This window comes from Panthera pardus, unplaced genomic scaffold (genome assembly GCF_024362965.1).
Source record: "Panthera pardus isolate Hobbes unplaced genomic scaffold, ASM2436296v1 HiC_scaffold_181, whole genome shotgun sequence".
NCBI classification, from domain to species: Eukaryota; Metazoa; Chordata; class Mammalia; order Carnivora; family Felidae; genus Panthera; species Panthera pardus.
Genome location: NW_026526745.1, coordinates 116,063 through 137,943, shown reverse-complemented (window position 1 = coordinate 137,943; position 21,881 = coordinate 116,063). Strand labels below are relative to the sequence as shown.

At 37.6% G+C, this 21,881-nt stretch overlaps 1 pseudogene; it reads right to left on the bottom strand.

Annotated features, from left to right (window-relative positions):
* Positions 1-1,826: 1,826 nt before the first annotated feature.
* On the bottom strand, positions 1,827-21,881 carry LOC128778161 (amine sulfotransferase-like; annotated as a pseudogene).

Below are 21,881 nucleotides of genomic sequence, written 5' to 3'. Positions count from 1 at the left end.
TAATTATGGGCTTAGGCCAGATTTTGTAACTTTGGGCAGGAGAATAAGGAACTAAAATTCATACCACTGAAGAGAAGGGCTAAATACTTTCATTTCTAAGGACTAAGGAGAAACACACCTCCCAGTCTCTCACTGGAATGGGATGAACCAGACACACTTGAGTCATGTTAAACTGAAAACTCAGTTTCAATCAAGCTTAATCCCTAACTGGAAACTAAGAGCTAAGAGAAAGGAATTAAGGATCTTTCATTTCTAGAGTCAGACAGAGCAGGTTTGGATGAGTGCTAACACTACCTATTTGCCCAAGGGAAATTTCACTTATTCTCAACATCTCATTTTTTCAGTTATGAAACACCACCAACTTTATAAGGATTTTGTTAATAATAAAGGAGATAATGCATATGTGATTCTAAAGTCAATATCTTGTATAAAGAAGATGTCATATAAATATATTTTTAAGCACAAGGTTTCCTTCACTCTACTACACACAAACTCTTGCTTGAGAATAAATAAGGAGCAAGGAGGACAAAAGGAAATTTTCTCTAAAGATATACATTACTCCCTAACCCCACAGCTATGGAATTATGAGAAAGGCGTTCAGAAAGGCAAGAGGTGGTAGAACAAGAGCAGGTCATGGGAGTGAGAAATCCTCTCTCAATGCAAGAATCAGGGCTTTTTATATCCTTGTTTAAAGTACTGTTTAGGGAAGCAACTGTGGACATTTCTTAAGAAAGATGAAGAGAGCAATGAGCAAAGTGAAATAAAGACACTGAGGTAGCCAGCACCCCCAAGTTGGGCACAAACACACAGAGATACATCTGTGAGTCTACAGAATCTGATCATGGCAGCATCCAAATACTACAGGCTCAGACTGACTGCATTGCTTTCACTCAGTCAGGCTTACAACCAAAAAATCCAGATGATGCTAAAGTCGGCAAAAAACCATGAGCAGCAGTCAGCAGTTAGAAAATGTAACTCAAAAATATCCTCCTCTCAATAGCTACAGATACCATCTAGGTCTGTTTAGGATAATCTTCACAGGAAATCAGCAAAGCTTATAAAAGGACCATATATCTTTACCAAAGACCCAAAAGAAAACACAAATAAATGGTGAATGTACGATACCTCTGAATAGGAAGACTCGGTTAGTGGTGATGTCAGTTTTTAAATGACGTTTTAAGAGTAAATAATACTTACCAAAATTCCAACACAACTCTTCATGACAGTTTATTAATTTATGTTAGGAATTATGACATGGTAATGAAAAAGAAAAGTATACCAACAAAAAATATGTCATTTACAGAAGCCCACTCATGTGTATACAATTGTTTGAAACAAGATAATTTTAATCAGAAGGAAAATGATGGCTATTCAAGAAACAGGCCAAGAAATCCTGGGCCTGTTTTTTTGTTACCTGTTAAGAAAAATCGGTAGTTGTCTTACAGCATAAGATAAATATTTAGACTAAATACAGATATGGTTAATGAATACATGAAAATACTTGTGATAGCAACACTCTCACTCTAAGTTAGACACAAATCCTAGAAGCCATAAAATGAAAGATCGACTCATTAGATACCTAAAAATTAAAATGTAAAGTATGTAGAAAGACCATAAGTAGTTTTTTATAAATGAAAATGTTTTTTATTTTAAGAAGTCAAATCAATAACATGTTAAAATTTTTATTGCTCAAGAGCTTTGGAATTTCTAAACATAAATTAAAAACTATTACATAAAAATACTGCAAAACAAAGGAGGAATCCTCTCCTTACCTGAAATTGAGGAATCTCAGAAAATGGAAAACAGGCCACAGACGGCAAATGATGTAAAGGTGGCATATTGAGGTTTATTAATCACTGAAGTTTTTCAATAATGAGCCAATGACTGTCCAGGATGAAAGTATACAACTCAATATATTTCCTTCTGAAAGTGCTTTCTTAAAATAGTCTTGCACTGCTGAGAATTCTGTTCTTCATTCATATCTCAGATGACCTTCAAGGGAAAAATGTTGCATCTCCTTTTGGAAAATCTTATCAAACCTTTCATTCTGCTCAACAGTTATCTGATTTTTCTAGTCTCCAAAAGCACCTGGAAGGAAAAGCAAAGAAATGACTTCAACAAAGGTTCTGGGAAGAGGGGTGTGATGCATCAGTGTTGGGAGAAACACCATTTTTTGGACTTTCATTCCCCTCGCCCCATTAGGCCCCAGTTGCTCCTGCACATGGCTATGGCCCTTCACTGCCCCACCTTATGGCAAAGGGCACACAAACTCATTATGGCAATTATGATGTAATTTAAGGTAACTAGTCCCATTCCTCAGCTGTCAGCCACCTGCAAAAGAAGAAAACTCCTGCAACTTGTTTACTATTTTTTTCAAGGCTAACATGGGCTAGTTATATAACTATAGCCAACTATAACATGGGCTATAGAAGTCCTTTAAAAATTCCAAAAATCAGATGTCTTTGTGCAAGTATTTACTGGTGAAGACATGGATGGTCAGAGAGGTTTTTTTAAATATAGCCCAAGCTCATACAGTTTGGAATGGCTCACCTGTAATTATTCTATCTGACCTACTGTAGGTTACATTGGTCTTACTTTAAGCTTAGGGACACAGAGTTGTGATGACAAATAGAGGCTGATAGAAGGAGAGGCCAAAAAAAAAAAAAAAAACAAGGAACACCGATTGTAAAATAACTGAACTGTAAACAAATAACTGAAGCAAACTGAAATAATAACAAAACCGAAGACACAAACCCAAACGGTGCAGGAGTGGTAAAGCCGGTGCAAGTAACGTTCTGTTACATGTAAGAGAAAAATACATGTCTGTGCAGAAGAAACAGGTGGGGATGTGCATCACTTCCACAAGGAAATTTAGCTTCTCCTATTTGTCTTCTTAGCCATTTGAGTCTCTCATTTTCAGGTGGGTGAAAGATGTATATGCACAGAAAATTTTCTTTTTTCAAAGAAAACAAATTGCTTGTGCAATAAAAGGGGCACTTGACAAGGGTCATAGCGTCTACAACATGATAAGGTGTGCTGAGTGTAAGGGAAGGGTATATCCCCGCTTCAGGTCGGCTCCAAGTTACCAGTGATTCATTGATTCATACTGTTAAATTGAATGGGTAAAGATATACAAAGAGATCAAGTGAAGGAGATACTAATGTAGAGAACTCTAAGTCAATATTATTGCTACTTGACATAGAGGCACAGAACCCTACGATTAAAAGCAAAACTTATGACTATAATTCTGTATTATAGATTTTCCAGCTACTAAGTTAGAATATCATAAAATACAATTTAGAAAGATTGCATAAAATAACAAAAATATTCTAACATGCTCAAATTTGTCACTAAGATAGAGGATTCATTCATTCAAAAACTCACTCACCAGAGGTAGGACATACTGAGATAAATGTGATATTCTTATACATTTTGTGATGTAAGATTCTGGTTTACTTGTGGACCCATGATAGTTCTGCCCAGTAACAAAAGAATAGTGACTACGTGTTGTTAATTCAGCCCTGGGGCATGTTTAGGATAAATCACAGAGAAGAGCTGCCAGTGATGGCCAACAGCCCACCATTACTTCATCGTCATGTGCTGAGCCAATGCTAACAGGGGGAAACAGTCTAACACTAAATGAATATCCATTTTGTGGCAGACATTGTATTAGGCGTTGTTAGAATTCCAGGGGCCATGGGGAAAGCCTTGTGATTTTAGGTTATTCATCAGATTCATTCAGGGACCAAATATTATAGTCTTTTGAATTGCACCAAGATGAAATCATGGAAAATCATTTGTCTAAAGAAGGGCACTGGGCCATGAGGGCTCCATGTTAGGAACATCAGCCAAGAAACTTAGAAGCCGTAGTTTGGTTCATTTGTAACATACCGCAGGACAGCCATTCACTGTTCAACCTCACCTTTGTGAAGAAAATGACCTTTACTTGTATCCTAAATTCAGTGCTCAGTATAATGTCATAATTTTCCAGGGGTCATACTTCATGTTGTCAAACGTGACCTGTCTCACTACAGCATCCATGTCTCTTCTCTCAGTTCGTACACCAGAAATTTACAGACTTTTAACATAAACCTCTGAGATCCTGCAAAAAATCAGAGTATGATAAATTATGCACGTTATAAGAAGACTTACACAGAAGGTGCAGCTAAATATTATTATGGGAGTGAAAATTGTAAGTGCTTAGGCTGCTTAGAAAATGGAGTTAGACCATGAGAAGTGACTTATTTATTTCCTCTTGGTAAATTAACCCTTCACTTGTCCACTGTTTTAGAGAACATTTGGGTTTATTTGAGGAACACTCATATTTCATTTTATCTGTCCTAACAGCAAGTGTTTGGGGAGTAGCTACTCTATGTCAGATATTGCCCTGTGTGATGGTACAAGTGAACTGAGGCACAATAAAGGATCAGTGCTGGGAATTCAGGACAAAGATCCATTATGGGCAGAGAGTGATTGTGTAACGGAAGTCAGAGAAAATTTCAACAAAGATGATAAATTTGTTTTGGGAATTAAAGCAAAATCAAGAATTTTCTAGATAGACAACCTGAACGTATGGGGTGTGGACAGAAGAACGAGTATTGTGGTTCCATGGAAGGTGTGAGATGTCAGGTCACAGGAGTATCAGAAGTTGAGTTTCCCCAGAGCTATATGGGAACAGGTCTCAGATGAGAAATATGGAAAATGAGGCTGGAGTCAATGGAGGGGCCACATTGTGAAGAAGGTGCAAGGCTGGCTAGATACTTGAATACCTCATAGGTAAGTGATGTGGACTCAACGAGAGTCTAGGCTTGGTATTAGGACCTTAAGCAGATGTAACAGCAACTACTGAGAAAAACTCAGTAGGTGGCAGCCTTTAGTCTTGCCTTTCTTACAGCTCTCTCTTTTCCACTAAGAGATCCCTGGGGGTGTTCTGGCAACAGTGCCCAGGCCCTTTATGGTAATGATTCTGATCGATTCAAGACCTTCATGGGAATCCCATTGTCCTCTATAAGTGATTAGTCTAGGGTGGTCATTTGACCCAATTTTGGCATTGAAACAGAAAGAGGAATTCAAACAGACACTTCTAAGAGTGATTTTTCTTCGAGAAAAGGTGGGAACAAAGGTAGTAAAAAAAAAAAAAAACAACTTTTGTTTCTGTTCCTGCTCTTTCTGATGTATATGTGTTCACATGAGGACATGACTTTGGAGCTACAACAACCATCCTGCTACTATCAATGGAGACACCATTGCCACACCAAATGTGATATGAAGGGAAGGCAAAATTCTAGGACGTTCTGGATATTCTTGACTGCTACAGCTAGCATCAGGATAGCTGCCTCTGGGACTCAGTCAATAGACAGTAGAAGTTCTTTTATTTTAGGCAAAAACAAAAGTTTTAGTTTCCTGTTACTGGGAACTGAATTCTTCCTAATCATATGCAGTCATTTTCATTTAATTTTTCTTGCAAGGCTTAACCATACACAATGCAAACAACATTTAAGTGTCCCAAGAGAGGCATCCCCAAGTGGTAAACATAACATCTAGAATGGCACGAGAATGAATAATACAGAAAAGAGGGTTAGTGATCCATAAAGGAGACTAATTATCTGACTCAAAACAATCAAACATATGCACGCCTGCATACATACACAGGCAATTTTTCACACACAGACAATTTTGAAAAGGAAGTTCCAGTATTAGTTGTAAAGGAAAAGCTGGTAAAAAAAAAAAAACTACAGAAATGATTTTGGAAAACATCTCCTGGTAAACTTAATCTGGGAACTCAAATTTGATGTCATCCTTTGGCTGTTCTGGGCATGAACAATCAATTTATCTGGCTAAACTGGCTTACAGCTTTGGTGAAGTCACTAACGTCATGTTTCTCACCTTCCTCACCTACTATATCACAAACTCAATGTTGAAGAGGCTTTTGTGCTCATACCAACATTTGATGTGGTCAAACCAAAGGCTTCCTAACACTTTGGGAAGAACAGATACGTTATAGGACACCTGGGTGGCTCAGTCTGTTGAGCCTCTGAGTTTGGTTCAGATCACGGTCTCGCAGTTTGTGGGTTTGAGCCCCGCATGGGCTCTGTGCTGACAGCTTAGAGCTTAAAGCCTGCTTTGGATTCTGTGTCTCCCCCTCTCTCTCTGCCCCTCCCCTGCTCACGATGTCTCTCTCTCTCTCTCTCTTTCTCTCTCTCTCTCTCTCTCTCTCTCAAAAATAAATAAACATTAAAATTAACAACAAAAAAACCCAAAACAGATACACCATTAGGTAAATATGTTGAATATGTTGAAAATTACTACAGTCTTAGAAGATGTAGGAACCTTTAATAACAAAGAAGTAAAAGGAAGTGTGCTGCTGGATTCCAGCTTTCTCCTAGCATCTGGTTATGGGAGAACCATCCAGAGTCTACCAGAAAATAATTACATGAACTCAAAGAGAAATTAGTCTCTTAAAAATGCATTTCATATAGACAGAAAATCACTTTACCATAGAGTTAGAAAAACCAAGAGGGAAAACAGAGGAAGGAATCCTCTCCATCCCTCTCCTCATGGTCTCCCCAAGCACATAGCTGCATGGAACATACAGCCTCCCAGATGAGTCACTTCAGCTCTGCACAGTGCATTAGAGACTAATATTAGTTCTCCTCTTCCAGATCATCATGTCTACTTGAGCAGGACTGGCTCCTGATCAACCAGCTATAGTGGCTCCTCAGAAAAGAATGGGGTGGGTAGATAGAGTATTCAACCCTTGATCTCAGGGTTGTCTCAGTGGATAGAGTATTCAACCCTTGATCTCAGGGTTGTGAGTTTGACACGCATGTTGGGTATACAGATTACTTCAAAAATAAGTAAAAATTCCATTAAAAAGAAGAAAAATAATAAACTTTATCAAATTGAAGCTCCCGGGAGGTGCCCCCTGCAATATGCAGTGCAAAACTCCAAACCTGTGAGCTGAACTGTGATGCTTCTCACTGAGCTTGTGGAACACTCTTTCGTGATTAAATGTAAATATTTCCTGGTGATATGACTTTGTATCCTTGAGAGTCTCCTGAGAGGGAAGCATAATTTGTAGCAATGGGAGAACAAGGTCCTCCAAGACAACACTACCACCTGGCTTGATAAGTTGGTTACTCATCCCCATTCAACTCTACTTCAGCTTCTTGTATCCTCAGCCAAATTCAATAAGCTTAAAAACTCACCAAGGTAGGGGCACCTGGGTGGCTCAGTTGGTTAAGCATCCTACTCTTGATTTCTGCTCAGGTCATGATCTCAGGGTACTTAGATCTAGCTCCAGGCTGGGTGTGGAGCCCCCTTAAAATTCTATGTTTCCCTCTCCCTCTACCACTACCTGATCCCTCTCTCCCATTCTCACTCTTGAAAAAAAAACAAAAGCAAAAACCCTCACCTCAGGACAGCAAGCATTACTTGCTTTATGTAAGTTTACTTACATTTTATTTCTAGAAAACATTTGATGAATCCCTCAAAGGTACTTGTAACTGCCAATGCCATATTCTTTGAAAAGTGAAAATATGAGCACATATGACCTTAGGATTTCTGTATACATGAGCAATTTGCAAAGAAAGAAGTATTCACTATTTTTCATGCTCTCATTTTGTCATATTTTTATCCTAATAACTTCCAATTGCATGAAGCCTGTTATTTTAACTTGATAGTTTCCTAACCATGTCTGTATACATTCAGGCTTCTTTGTGTTTTGGGTTACCCCTTTTCTGCAATGGCTCTCCCTTCATGATTGGCCTAGTGGCTGTCAATTACCTTTCAAGGTACACCTCCATGGTACCCAATCAAAATAGCTGGAAGTATGAAAAGGAAGTTGAAATGACACACAAAGCAAAGAAAGAAGTGCTAGTGTTATATGTATGCATAATAATGTAGCCAAATAAAACCTGAAAGGATATGTAATATGTCATGTATATGATATTACAATATACTCTATAAAGTAAACAAAATACACACCTATATACTCTTTCATTTTTTAATGGCTGTATTACCTATATAATCAGAAAACAAAGGGAACAAGGTAAAAATCAGATACTGTAAGATAAGAACACAAATGGCTATTGAAAATTAAAGTATGTCAAATGTCACATTTGCTAACGCCTGGATGAATGCGGTGCCAATTTAATGAAATAAAATGAAATAATGAAAAAGAGCAGTTATCTTTTAGCAGCCATAATCTATTTCCTACATTGGCTTTTTTTGTTCTTCCTCTCCACTAGGAACCAAGTAATGTGGGAGGTGGGTAAAGAAGAGACAAGGAGATGGCCTTTCAACAAATCCATTTTTTGAAAATTGTACTCAACGAAGGGGATTTGATCAACTGTTTCCAGATTCCCAGTGCTTTTGTGATGTTCTTCAAAATAAATTAAGCTTAATATCTGCTGAAACCAGATGGTCCCTGTAAAGCAAAAATGTTGTTTTAATGATGCACAAATCTCTCCAAAATGTAGATAGATGTGCCATCAGTTTTTAAATGAAAGTTTGTTATTAAATAAATATACTGGTAATTTCATCTGAATGGATTTTTAATGTATAAAAAATACAACGTGAATAAAAGACAAAATAACATTGCCATTATTTTTCTTTTCAGGAGATTCTCCATTTGAAACTCCATGGGCATTTGTCCCACAAATTTTTCTTTGACTCTTCTATGCTTTCTTCTGCTTCATACATGGGACTTCTAAATTAACTTCTATGCCTGCCTCCAGATTTCCTTCTGCAACTCCACTCCTTGGACTAAGAAAAAAAACAAAAAGCTATTCCACTGAAGGAGTCACTTTCCATCTTTCCCTTCTTCCCCATGTTTCCTACAGTGCCCATGATGTCCACATAAGGAAACTGATTATTATAAATCCCTAACGGAGGTCCTGTGACACCTACATGGAGATAGGAAGAGAAAGATGATGCATAAACTTGGACTTTTCACCGTGAATGGGATGTGACAAATTCTTATGATGACTATTTCTCTTAATTCCTATTAGAGTGGACATTTGCCACAGAATACATGGGTGTGATTGCCTACTCCAGATTCCTTACACTTCATTTCCATGCTTCGTATATGGAACTATTAAGATAAAACACGACTTCTATAAAGGTCATGCTTCTGATCTATCCAGGCAATACTTTAAACGTAGCCCAACAAGAGGTCACATGTCCCAGAAAGATTCAAACAGCTTCTGAAATGAGAAAACCCACTGGCACCTCATCAATTCCCATCCTAACCTTCCATCTTAACCTTCGATCCCAATACCATTTAATCACCCATGCTAAGCAGCACCTGGTCATCAAGATCATTGTTGGGCACACTTTCCTTGCTGGCAGCTGCATGTGGCATGCACCTTATCCGGTCCTCCAAATGCTTTAATATTGGTGATTATAGTCCTCCAGTGTTGACCAGGGAAGACCAAGACCACATGTGCCTACATGTTATGACAGCTGGAGCTCAAATTCAATGAAAACTCATTGTTAGAAAGCTCTAAATGGCTTTCTTACATCCTTCCACTTTTCCCAAATATTGCTTCTGCAAGAGGTATCACTCGAAGTATCACAGGTATCACAGGTATCAAAGGTATCACAGCTGCTTCAGGGGGCAGCTGTGATAATTCAAGGGATTATCAGTCATAACACAGTTCTTGAGAGATTCAACAATATGATGCAAAAACCTCTACAGAGATTCAAAAATTCAAGTATCTGTTTTCAGTTTCTCCTCCATTCCACCTTTCACATTTTGCCCCTTCTTTCTTTTTCTTTCTTTTTTTCTCTTTCTCTCTTTCTTTCTTTCTTTCTTTCTTTCTTTCTTTCTTTCTTTCTTTCTTTTCCTTCCTTCCTTCCTTCCTTCCTTCCTTCCTTCCTTCCTTTTTCCTTTTTTTCCTTTCTCGTTTCCTTCTTTCTTGGCCTGCTTAGTGGTCAGGTGTTAGCATAATGAGATACTAAACTTTGTCTTCAGCTCATGCTACATTAACATCCCTGATTCACTGTAGGCCTTCCCTGATCTGTTTATTCCTTTTATTCTTATTTCCTGCTTCCATTCCTACCCCTGCCCCACCATACACAGGCAGGCTTTGAGGTTTAAAGTGCATTCTTTGCTGTAATGTGTTCATATGTAATACATATTGTTGTGCCTGTTTGTATTTTCAATCCATGTGCATCATTCCATTGTTTGTCTCTGCGCACTGTGGTTTAACATTCATTTATTGCTACCTCTGATCCATTTGCACCTTACAGATGCTGTGTATGTTTCAGGGTATGCATTCATGCACTGACCTGTCTACTTTCTCCAAAGGACACCCTGCCCCAAACAGCATTTCAGTGAACACCCTAGTCATGTTCCCTGTGCACCTGTATGAGATTTTGTTGGGGACTGATATTTAGGGTAGGAATTTCCTGGTATGTCTGTATTTCAGTTGTCCAGATAGTGCCACACTGCTCTCCAGAGAATGATTGCTTCAATCTACTCTCCCAGGGGTAATATGCTAATGAATGCAAATTTCTGTGCACTCCTTATTAGCATTCAGAGCTACTCACATTTCTCATTTTTGTTGGTCTAATAGATGCAAAGTAACATATCATAATTTACCAACTTTTTGTTTTTTGATGGTATTGGTGAGGGGCGGTTTTCTTCCGTAAATTAACAGCTCATTTATTTGCCTCTTTTTATACTCAGATTCCTGTCCCCTACTTTTTGATTTGTAGCTCTAATATAGTGTATATATTAATTATATTTTAATTGTAGATATTACAAATATTTTCTTTCTTTCTCTCACCTATTCACTTTGCCCAGGCAATTCTTAGTGAAGCAAAATCCAAAATCCTTAAGTTTCAGGTAATTGAATTTATCAAATGTTTTGCCTCCATTTTCTTTTTGGGACATTTGTTTAAGAAGCTCTTCACCATTCCTAAGTCACAATGATTTTCTTCTCCTTTTTCTTCTGATAAAAATAGTTGTATACTTTTGTCCTTAATGTTAGTATCTCAAATACACTTGGATTTGACTCTTGTATGTGGTCTTAGGTATCCAGTTGTGTATTCTGGATACCTATATAGTGATCCAGATTTCCCAACATTAAATATACTATCCTTTCCCCATTAATAAGTAGAATATGCTTAAATTTATATATATTGAGTCCTCTTATACACATAGAGTTGTATTTTGGGTCTTTCCTCCTACCCAGGCCAATTTTTTCCTGTGCAAATACAATACTATTTTTCTAACTATCACCTTGTAATAAATAAAGAAATTAAATATGAAAATATGTGGTATGTTTTAAGGTGATAAGTACCATATTGTGGAGAGAAATTAAAGCAGTAAAAAACAAAGAACAAACAAACAAACAAAAAACAAAAAAAAAACTTCGGAGTTCCCAGTGAAGCTGAACTTTAAAATATAATCACCTAAAATATTATCATTAGAATATAATTTGTAAATAAGAACCTACAGGAAGGAAGGGAGTAATCCATGCATATATCTGGTGGAAGAATTTTACAGGAAAAAGAATCTGTGAGTACAAATGGCCTGAGGCAGACCATGTCTGTTATATAGAAAAATAAAAGAAAACAAGTGTTACTCTGGTAAAAATTTAAAAATACTTTTTCTAATAAAAAAGAAAGAAGAATTAATATCAATCCTTCACAACCTCTTCCAAAAAAATAGAAAAGGAGAGAAAATTTCCAAACTCATTTTACAAGGCCTCCTTTACCCTGATAAAAATCAGACAAAGACACTATAAGAAAGGAATATTACAGGCCATTATTCTTGATGCACATAGATGTAAAAAAAACCCTCAAAGTATCAGCAAACTATTGAATTCAATAATACATTGATAGGATAATATACCATTGTCAAGTACTAATTATTACTGGGATACAGGAATTATTCAACACCCACATTTCAGTGTTATATAACACATTAACAAAATGAAGCATAGACACTACATTTATATCTCTATAGATGCAGAAAGAGCATTTGACAAAACTGAACATCCATTCACGATAACAAGTCTCAACAAAATGGGTATGGAAGAAAAATATATCAGCTTAAAAAATGCCATTTATGACAAGCTCAGAGCTACCAACATACCCAATGGCAAACAACTGAAAGGTTTACATCTAAAATCACAACCAGGATAAAGATGGCCATTCTCACTAGTTTTATTGGGAATCCTAGCCAGAGAAATTAGGCAAGAAAAAGAAATAAAAGGTTTTCAAATTGGAGAGGAAGAATAAATCTGTCTATTTGTAGATGATAATGATATTATATTTAGAAAGCATTAAAGACTCTACCAAAAATACTGTTAGAACTAATAAATAAATTCAGTTGTTAAGTTGTAGGATATGAAATCAGTATACAAATATAAGTTGCATTTCTGTACAATAAAGGTAAACTATCAGAAAGAGAAATTAAGAAACATCTAATTTATGACAGCATCAAAAAGTATAAAATAGGGCTGGTTTAGTGGTGATGAATTCCTTCAGTTTTTGTTTGTTTGGGAAGACCTTTATCTCTCCTTCTATTCTAAATGACAGACTTGCTGGATAAAGGATTCTTGGCTGCATATTTTTTCTGTTTAGCACACTGAAGATATCGTGCCAAGCCTTTCTGGCCTGCCAAGTTTCAAAGGAGAGATCAGTCACGAGTCTTATAGGTCTCCCTTTATATGTGAGGGCACGTTTATCCCTTGCTGCTTTCAGCATTTTCTCTTTATCCTTGTATTTTGCCAGTTTCACTATGATATGTCGTGCAGATCGATTCGAGTTACGTCTGAGGGGAGTTCTCTGTGCCTCTTGGATTTCAATGCCTTTTTCCTTCCCCAGTTCAGGGAAGTTCTCAGCTATAATTTCTTCAAGTACCCCTTCAGCACCTTTCCCTCTCTCTTCCTCCTCTGGGATACCAATTATGCGTATATTATTTCTTTTTAGTGTATCACTTAGTTCTCTAATTTTCCCCTCATACTCCTGGATTTTTTTATCTCTCTTTTTCTCAGCTTCCTCTTTCTCCATAACTTTATCTTCTAGTTCACCTATTCTCTCCTCTGCCTCTTCAATCCGAGCCGTCGTGGTTTCCATTTTGTTTTGCATTTCGTTTAAAGCGTTTTTCAGCTCCTCGTGACTGTTCCTTAGTCCCTTGATCTCTGTGGCAAGAGATTCTCTGCTGTCCTGTATACTGTTTTCAAGCCCAGCGATTAATTTTATGACTATTATTCTAAATTCACTTTCTGTTATATTATTTAAATCCTTTTTGATCAGTTCATTAGCTGTTGTTATTTCCTGGAGATTCTTCTAAGGGAAATTCTTCCGTTTGGTCGTTTTGGATAGTCCCTGGAGTGGTGAGGACCTGCAGGGCACTTCCCCTGTGCTGTGGTGTATAACTGGAGTTGGTGGGCGGGACCGCAGTCCGACCTGATGTCTGCCCCCAGCCCACCGCTGGGGCCACAGGCAGACTGGTGTGTGCCTTCTCTTCCCCTCTCCTAGGGGTGGGATTCACTGTGGGGTGGCGTGGCCCGTCTGGGCTACTTGCACACTGCCAGGCTTGTGGTGCTGGGGATCTGGCGTATTAGCTGGGGTGGGTAGGCAAGGTGCACGGGGGCGGGAGGGGCAGGCTTAGCTCGCTTCTCCTTAGGTGATCCACTTCAGGAGGGGCCCTGTGGCAGCGGGAGGGAGTCAGATCCGCTGCCGGAGGTTTGGCTCCGCAGAAGCACAGAGTTGGGTGTTTGCGCGGAGCGAGCAAGTTCCCTGGCAGGAACTGGTTCTCTTTGGGATTTTGGCTGGGGGATGGGCGAGGGAGATGGCGCTGGCGAGCCCCTTTGTTCCCCGCCAAGCTGAGCTCTGCCGTCCGGGGGCTCAGCAGCTCTCCCTCCCTTTGTCCTCCAGCCTTCCCGCTTTCTGAGCAGAGCTGTTAACTTATGACCTCCCAGACGCTAAGTCGCGCTTGCTGTCGGAACACAGTTCGTCCGGCCCCTCCACTTTTGCCAGCCAGACTCGGGGGCTGTGTTTGGCCAGCGAGCCGCCCCTCCGCCCCGGCTCCCTCCTGCCAATCCGTGGAGCGCGCACCGCCTCGCCGCCCTTCCTACCCTCCTCCGTGGGCCTCTCGTCTTCGCTTGGCTCTGGAGACTCCGTTCTGCTAATCCTCTGGCCGTTTTCTGGGTTCTTTAGGCAGGTGTAAGTGGAATCTAAGTGATCAGCAGGACGCGCTGTGAGCCCAGCGTCCTCCTACGCCGCCATCTTCAAAAGCCCAGTAGTTCCTCTCTTTCAGACCCTATTAACTTTGCCTAGGGAACTCACTGTTAAGCAAAGCCCAAACATCTTAATTTTGATGTAACTGAATTTATCATACTTTTACCTGTATATTTTTCTTTGGACATTTGTGTAGAAGCTCTTGACCACTCCTTAGTTACAGTGATTTTTCTACAATATTTTTAATAGAAATAGTTGTATAATTTTACCTTTAATATTAGTGTCTTGAATACACTTAGAGTTTACTCTTTTATGTGCTGTTCGATTCCAGGTGAACTTCCTGCATATAGTGACACAGATTTCCTGGGACCAAATATACTATCTTTTCCCCATTAATAAATGCACCTTACTTAAATTTATATTGAGTTCTTTTATACACATGGAATTGTTTTTTAGGTCTTTCCTGTTCTTCTGGGTTATTTGTTCTTGTCTAAATGCTATGATGTGCTTCCTAAGGATGGCTTTGTAAAGAATGAACAAATTAAGTATGTAGATATATGGTATAGTATAAGGTGATATGTGTTATATTATGGAGGGAAAATAAAGCAGCAAAGAAGACTGTGAGAATTTTGAGTGAGGCTGCATTTTTAAATATGACCATCCAGAATGCCTTAATGATAATATAAGTTCAAAATAAGGACCCAAAGAAGGGAGTAAACCATGCACATATCAGGTAGAAGAGCATCAAGGGAAAAAGATTCTGTGAGTGCAAAGAGCCAGAGATAGGAACATGTCTGTTAAATTGAGGTAGAGCAAGAGAATCAGTGTTTTCTGGGGGAAAAAAAATATTAAAAACATTTCTTTCTAACAAATATTTTAAGAATTAGTAACAATTCTTCACAGACTCTTCCAAAAATAAAAAAAGTAGGGACACTTCCCAATTCATTTTACAAGGCTAACATTACCCAGCTAAGTACCAGAAAAGACACTAGAAGAAAAGAATGTCACAGGCCATCAGTCTTGATGAATATAGATGCAAAAAATCCCCAATAAAATATTAGCAAACTGAATTCAACAACACATTAAAAGGATCATACACCATGATCAAATACAATTCATTCCAGGGATGCAAGGATGGTTCAACATCCACAAATAGAATAGTTTGATAATGCATTAAAAAATGAAGCATAAAAACCATATTATCGTCTCCATAAATACAGAAAAAATTCAACAGAATTGAATATTGTTCATCATAAAAATTCTCAACAAAATGTAGAAGGAACATAACTCAATAGGTTAAATGCCATTTATGACAAGATCATAACTGACATCTTTCTCAATAGTAAGAATTTCAGTTTTCCATCTAAGATCATAACCAGGGCATCTAAAGTAATGACCAAGATCAGACGCTTCTCACTAGTTTTACTGGAAATCCTAGCCAGAGCACTTAGACAAGAAAGAGAAACAAAAGGCATCTAAGTTGCAGAGGAAGAAGTAAAAGTGTCTTTATTCGTAGATGATATTATATATCAAAAACCCTAAACATTTCACCAAAAATTCTGTTAGAACTAATCATTTGAATTCAGTGAACTTGCAAGATAGGAATCAGCATACAAATATAACTTGTATTTCTATAAGCTAACAATAAACTATCAGAAAGAGAAATTAAGAAAACAATCCCATTTATGATAGCATCAAAAAGGAGAAAATATATAGGAATAAATTTACCTATGGAGGTAGAAGACTTACACGTTGGATATTGTAAAGTACTGATAGAAGGAACTGAAAAAAAAATACAAATATATAGAAAGACATTCCTGTTCATGGGTTGGAAGAACTAATATTGTTAAAATTTTATTTTATTGGGAATCCTAGCCAGAGAAATTAGGCAAGAAAAAGAAATAAAAGGTTTTCAAATTGGAGAGGAAGAACAAATCTGTCTATTTGTAGATGATAATGATATTATATTTAGAAAGCATTAAAGACTCTACCAAAAATACTGTTAGAACTAATAAATAAATTCAGTTAAGTTGTTAAGTTGCAGGATATGAAATCAGTATACAAATATAAGTTGCTTTTCTGTACAATAAAAGTAAACTATCAGAAAGAGAAATTAAGAAACATCTAATTTATGACAGCATCAAAAAGTATAAAATATGCAAGAATAAATGTATTTAAGGAGGTAAAAGACTTGTATACTGAAAAGTAAAAGACACTGCTAGAAAACATTGAAGAAACCAAAAACAAATGATAAGACATTCCCTGCTCATGGATTAGAAGAAACAACATTGTTAAAATGCCCATAGTACATAAAGCAATCTACATATTCAATACAATCCCTATCAATGTTACAATGGCATCTGACACAGAAATAAAACAAACAATCCTAAAATTTGTGAGCATAAAAGAGCCCAAATAGCCAAAGTGGTTTTGAGAAAATAAAACAAAGCCTGATGCATCAGACTTCTTGGCTTCAAATAATACTACCAACTTACGCTAATCAAAACAGTATTGTATTGGCACAAAAAAAGACGCATTGATCAATGGAACAAAATAGAGAGTCCAAAAGTAACCAACCCATGTATGGTTAATGAACTTATGGCTCCTTTGTCCTATTTTCCCAACATAGGACAGGCACATGCAAAAGAATGAAACTGAACGACTCTATTACAGCAGACATAAAAGCTACCTCAAAACACATTAACACATGAGTGTAAGGCCCAGAAGGATAAAACTCCTGGAAGAAAATTTAGGTAAAAGACATCTATCTTAGCAATGTGGTTTTTTTGTTTGTTTTTTTGTTTTTTTTTGTGGGAATGGGTATATGACACTGAAAACGAATACAACACAGCAAAAATGAGCAAGTGGGGGAGTATCAAACTGAAAAGCTTTTGTACAGGAAAGAAAACTATGAACAAAATGAAAAGGCAACATACTAAATGGGGAAAGTATTTGTAAATCATTTATTAAACAAGGGGTTAATATTCAAAATATATCAAGAACTCCGACAAGAAATAGAAAAATTAACTAAAGTGTAATTGAAACATGGACAAAGGTCTTGAATAGACATTCATGTATATATACACACACATATATGTTTTAGTCTGATCTGAGTGCTACAACAAAATATTACCCAGATAATTTAAGGTTTATTAAACATGAAAATTAGTGTAACCTAATTTTCTTCCTTCTCATGTACTTAGTTATTAAATACAGCTTCAACCGTATGTCCAAAGTATCTGCCTAAATGGTAAATATTTCTGCATCCTTTCCCAGCCCACTTCGGCAACTCAGTGTTTAATAGGGTGTCTTCAATTTCTACTTCAGTACTTTCTCCATTTCCTTGTCCAAATCAAAAATAACACAGCAGAGTGCCTGGGTTTATCAGTTGTTCAAGCATCCAACTCTTGATTTCGACTCAGGTGATGATCTCACAAGTGTGAGATTGGGCCGCACGTTGAGGTCCCAGCTGAGCATGGAACCCACTTAAGATTATCTCTCCCTTTCCTCTACCTTTCCCTTGCTTGTGTCCTCTCTCTTTCAAAAAACAAAAACAAAACCAAAAACTTACAGCTACATTGTAAGATACCTTATTTTATAGGATATTAAATTCAGTTAACTCTATAATATCCAATAGATTAACTGCATATGTCCATGTATAATACTAGTAAAAATACAGAGTTACCATATTATAAAAGTATCACATTAGCTATTATAATACAGAACTCACCAGATTTGGAGTGTGTGATTGTGAAGACACCATCTTCCTTAATTTCAAAATCATTTAAATTTTCTATAAAACCAATATCAAGGGTTTCCCAACCAAAATAATACCCTTTCAATTTGAATAAAAATGTGTCTGTGTCTTCCATATACAAGTCACCTGCAAAAGACAGACAAAATCATTTTAAAGAAATTTAGTAAAATGTGTGGAGTGTTCCCTTATGTATCTTCAGTTGTTGGCCATATACTGAGAAAAGAAATTTATTTCCTGTTTTCTTCACAAACACTAAAAACCAGCTGTCTCTAAAAGCTACCATCTTGGACTCCAGACCTGTGGAGTTTGGCCCAATTCCCAAGCACCAGTTGTTCAGGGACTTAGTTTTATGTGCGTGTGTTCCACTTACGTAGCTACAAGAAAACTAGTTAAAAACGATTTTTGTAATTACAAAAAAAAGACACCTTTAGTAAGAAATCATACGTATACATGTGTGTATATATATAAATAAAGTAAAAATAAATGTACAAATTAAAAATGAATAGGCTTCAGAAACACTTGTCTCCAACCACTCCATCAGTTTGGCTTTTTTTCCCCTGTAACTCAAGTACAGTGTCTTAGCTTTTAGCAGGTTTGTAGAAGCTTTCTTTATATAGCTGTGAGGAATTAAATTGTCCATAATGACAAAACGGATACTGGTAAGCATGAAGAAAAGTCAAGTAAGTAAAGTATGAAATAAAACATTCAAATAATGTGTCATACATAGAAAGTGCAAACCAAGCCTGGGGAGTCATCACTTATGTACATATTTTGTCTGTCATTATTATCTGTCACTGGCCATATGGAAATATCTATTTTGACACTCTGAACTCCGAGGTTTAGTTGACTTGGAGGTTGTTCCAGATGACTTTGAAGTGTCCTTTTTTCTATTTCCCAAAATAGATAGTCACAGGAGTATCTCACAAATAAAAGCTTCAGAATCACAATTGGAAAGCAACTCCAGGAAGTGCAGACAGAGCATTATTATAAGAAAATGGGAAACAAGCAATTTTTAAACATATTTTGATGGTCACACTATTACGACCTCTGTTTTCAAAGGAGATTCATGAATCATAAGGATACCAGCTAGGCTTGAGAAAATCATAGAAGACATTAGAGAATCCCTACTGCAGAGATAAAAAAATAAAAACTAGTAAGGCTGAAATAAAAAAAATCCTATAATTGAGATGCAAAACTGAATGTTGCAATGACACTGAGGTTGGATGAGGAAGAAGAACAAATCAGTGACACAGAAGAAAAAACTATAGAAAATAATGAAGCTGAGAAAAAGAATAAAAGAAAGGTACTGGATCACAAATGTAGACTGAGAACTCAGTAGCTCCTTAAATAATAATAACATTTGTATCATAGTAGTTGCAGAAGAATAAGAGAAAGGAAAAGGATCAGAAGGTTTAGTTAAACAAATTATAGCAGAAAACTTCTCTAATCTGGTGAAGGAAAGAGATATCCAAATCCAAGAGGCACAGAGAATTCCCATCAAAATGAACAAAAGCAGGCCAAAATCAAGATATATCATAGTAAAATTCACAAAATACACAGACAAGGAAAGAATGCTGTAAAGGTAAGGGGAAAAGTCCTTAACTTAAAAGGGAAGACAAACCAGGTTCACAGCAGATCTGTCTGCAGAAGCTTGGCAGGCCAGAAGGGAGTGGCATGATATGTTCAACATGCTGAATTAGAAAAATATGGAGTCAAGAATATCCAGCAAGACTGTGATTCAGAATAAAAAGAGAGATAGATGAAAAGTTACCAGACAAACAAAAAGTAAAGGAGATCATGATCACTAAATCAGCCCTGCAAGAAATATTAAAGTGGACACTTTGAGTGGAGAAAGAAAGATCAAAAGCAACAAGGACTAAAAAGGAACAGAGAACATCACCAGAACCACCAACTCTACAGGTACCACAATGGCACTAAATTCATAACTTTCAATATTCACTCTGAATGTAATGGACTAAATGCTTCCATCAAAAGGCATAAGGTATTAGAATGGATAAATAAACAAGACCCACCTATATGCTGCCTACAAGAGACTCATTTTAAAGCTAAATACACCTCCATATTGAAAGTGAGGCAATGGAGAACCATCTATCATGCTAATGTACGTCAAAAGAAAGCCGAGTAGCCATACTTATATCAGACAAACTAGATTTTAAACAGAAGACTGTAACAAGACATGAATATATGATAATAAAGGGGGTCTATCCAACAAAAAAGATCTAACAATTGTAAATATGTATGCCGTGACCTTGGGAGCACCTAAATATATAAATCAATTAATAACAATTATGAAGAAACTCATCGACAACAACCCAATAATAGTAGGGAACTTTAACACCCATTTACAACAATGGACAGACCATCTAAACAGAAAATCAACAAGGAAGCAATGACTTGGAATTACACACTGGGCCAGATGGACTTAATAGATATATTCAGAACATTTTATCCTAAGGCAGCAGACTATACATTCTTTTTTGAGAACACATGGAACATACTTCAGAATAGATCACAGGGGGTATAGCTCAGGGGGAGAGCATTTGACTGCAGAATAGATCGCATACTGGGTCACAAATCAGCCCTCAACAGGTACAAAGCATCGATATCATACCATTCATATTTTCAGACCACAATGCTATGTAATTTGAAATCATCCATAAGAAAAAATTTGGAAGTTAGGTCCTGGATGTGTTTTGGTCTCCTTGTTAAGAGAGGCTTGATACAAAAAAGAGAAAAGAAACAAAAAAATTAAAAATTAAAAATATAAAAGTTAAGGGCACTTGAGTGGCTCAGTTAAGTGTCTGGCTCTTGATTTGGGCTCAGGTCATGATCTCACAGTTCGTGGGATCGAGCCCTCATCTGGCTCTGTGCTGAGAGTATGGAGCTTGCTTGGGATTCTCTCTCTACCTCTCTCTATGCCTCTCCCCTTCTCACCCTCTCTCTTTCAAGATAAAATGAATAAACTTAAAAATAAATAATTAAATAATTCAAATTCAAATTCAAAAATAATAAAATACAACAAAATAAGAATAAAAAGAATAAATATTTTGCTCCTTCTGTATGCAAGAAACAAAACAGAAGCAACAAGAATGAAAACAGAAGCAACAACAACAGAAACAAATGAACAAACCAAAAACCCAAATGAAGCTAGATCTAGTTTCCCCTAGTGCTGAAACTGCAGCAGTCTATCGTCAGTAGAGTGGCTCTTGGAAGTGATTTGTGCTGGTCTTCTTGGGGTGTGGCCTGCTGCTCTGATTCTCATGCTGACTTTCTCTAGTGGAGATGTGCCTGGAAGGCACAGGGGGGTGGAGTTTGGGGTAATGGCTTTGTTCTCCACTCGGGGGTGGTGTTTAGCTCAGTGGGGTCATTCAGTGCAGGTGGGCTATAGGTAAAATTCTCTACTCTCCAGAGAGGGAAGTTCCTGCCCTCACAGAAGAGGGATCAGTTACCTGTCCTGTGTCCTCCCTTTCGCCAGCTCCCCACCTTCCCCAGGTCTGTGTCTGAGCTGTCTGCCCACCAGGCAGCACCTCTCTCCAGAGTTTCATCTCAGGCGCAGCTGTGTTTCAAAATCCCATGCTTCAAAGACCCCCATGGTTCTGACCAGCAGTGGTTTTCTGGGGGAGGCACTCACCTTCCTGTGGCCAGGGCAGACTTGTCCCAGGCCAGCTGCAGCAGCAGCTCAGAATTTATGGTAAATCTCAACACACAGCTGGCACCAGGGTTTGCTACCCTCAGCCAGTGTCTTTATTCCTATACAGGTGAACGTGGCGGCTGGATGGAGCCTACTCAGTCTTTTCCCCCAGGAAAAACTGTAGCACCTCCACTAAATGCACTCCAACCAGGAGAACCGCTTCTCCCCATGTGACGCAGGAGATCTTCAGACGACACTGCCAGCTCCCGGGGC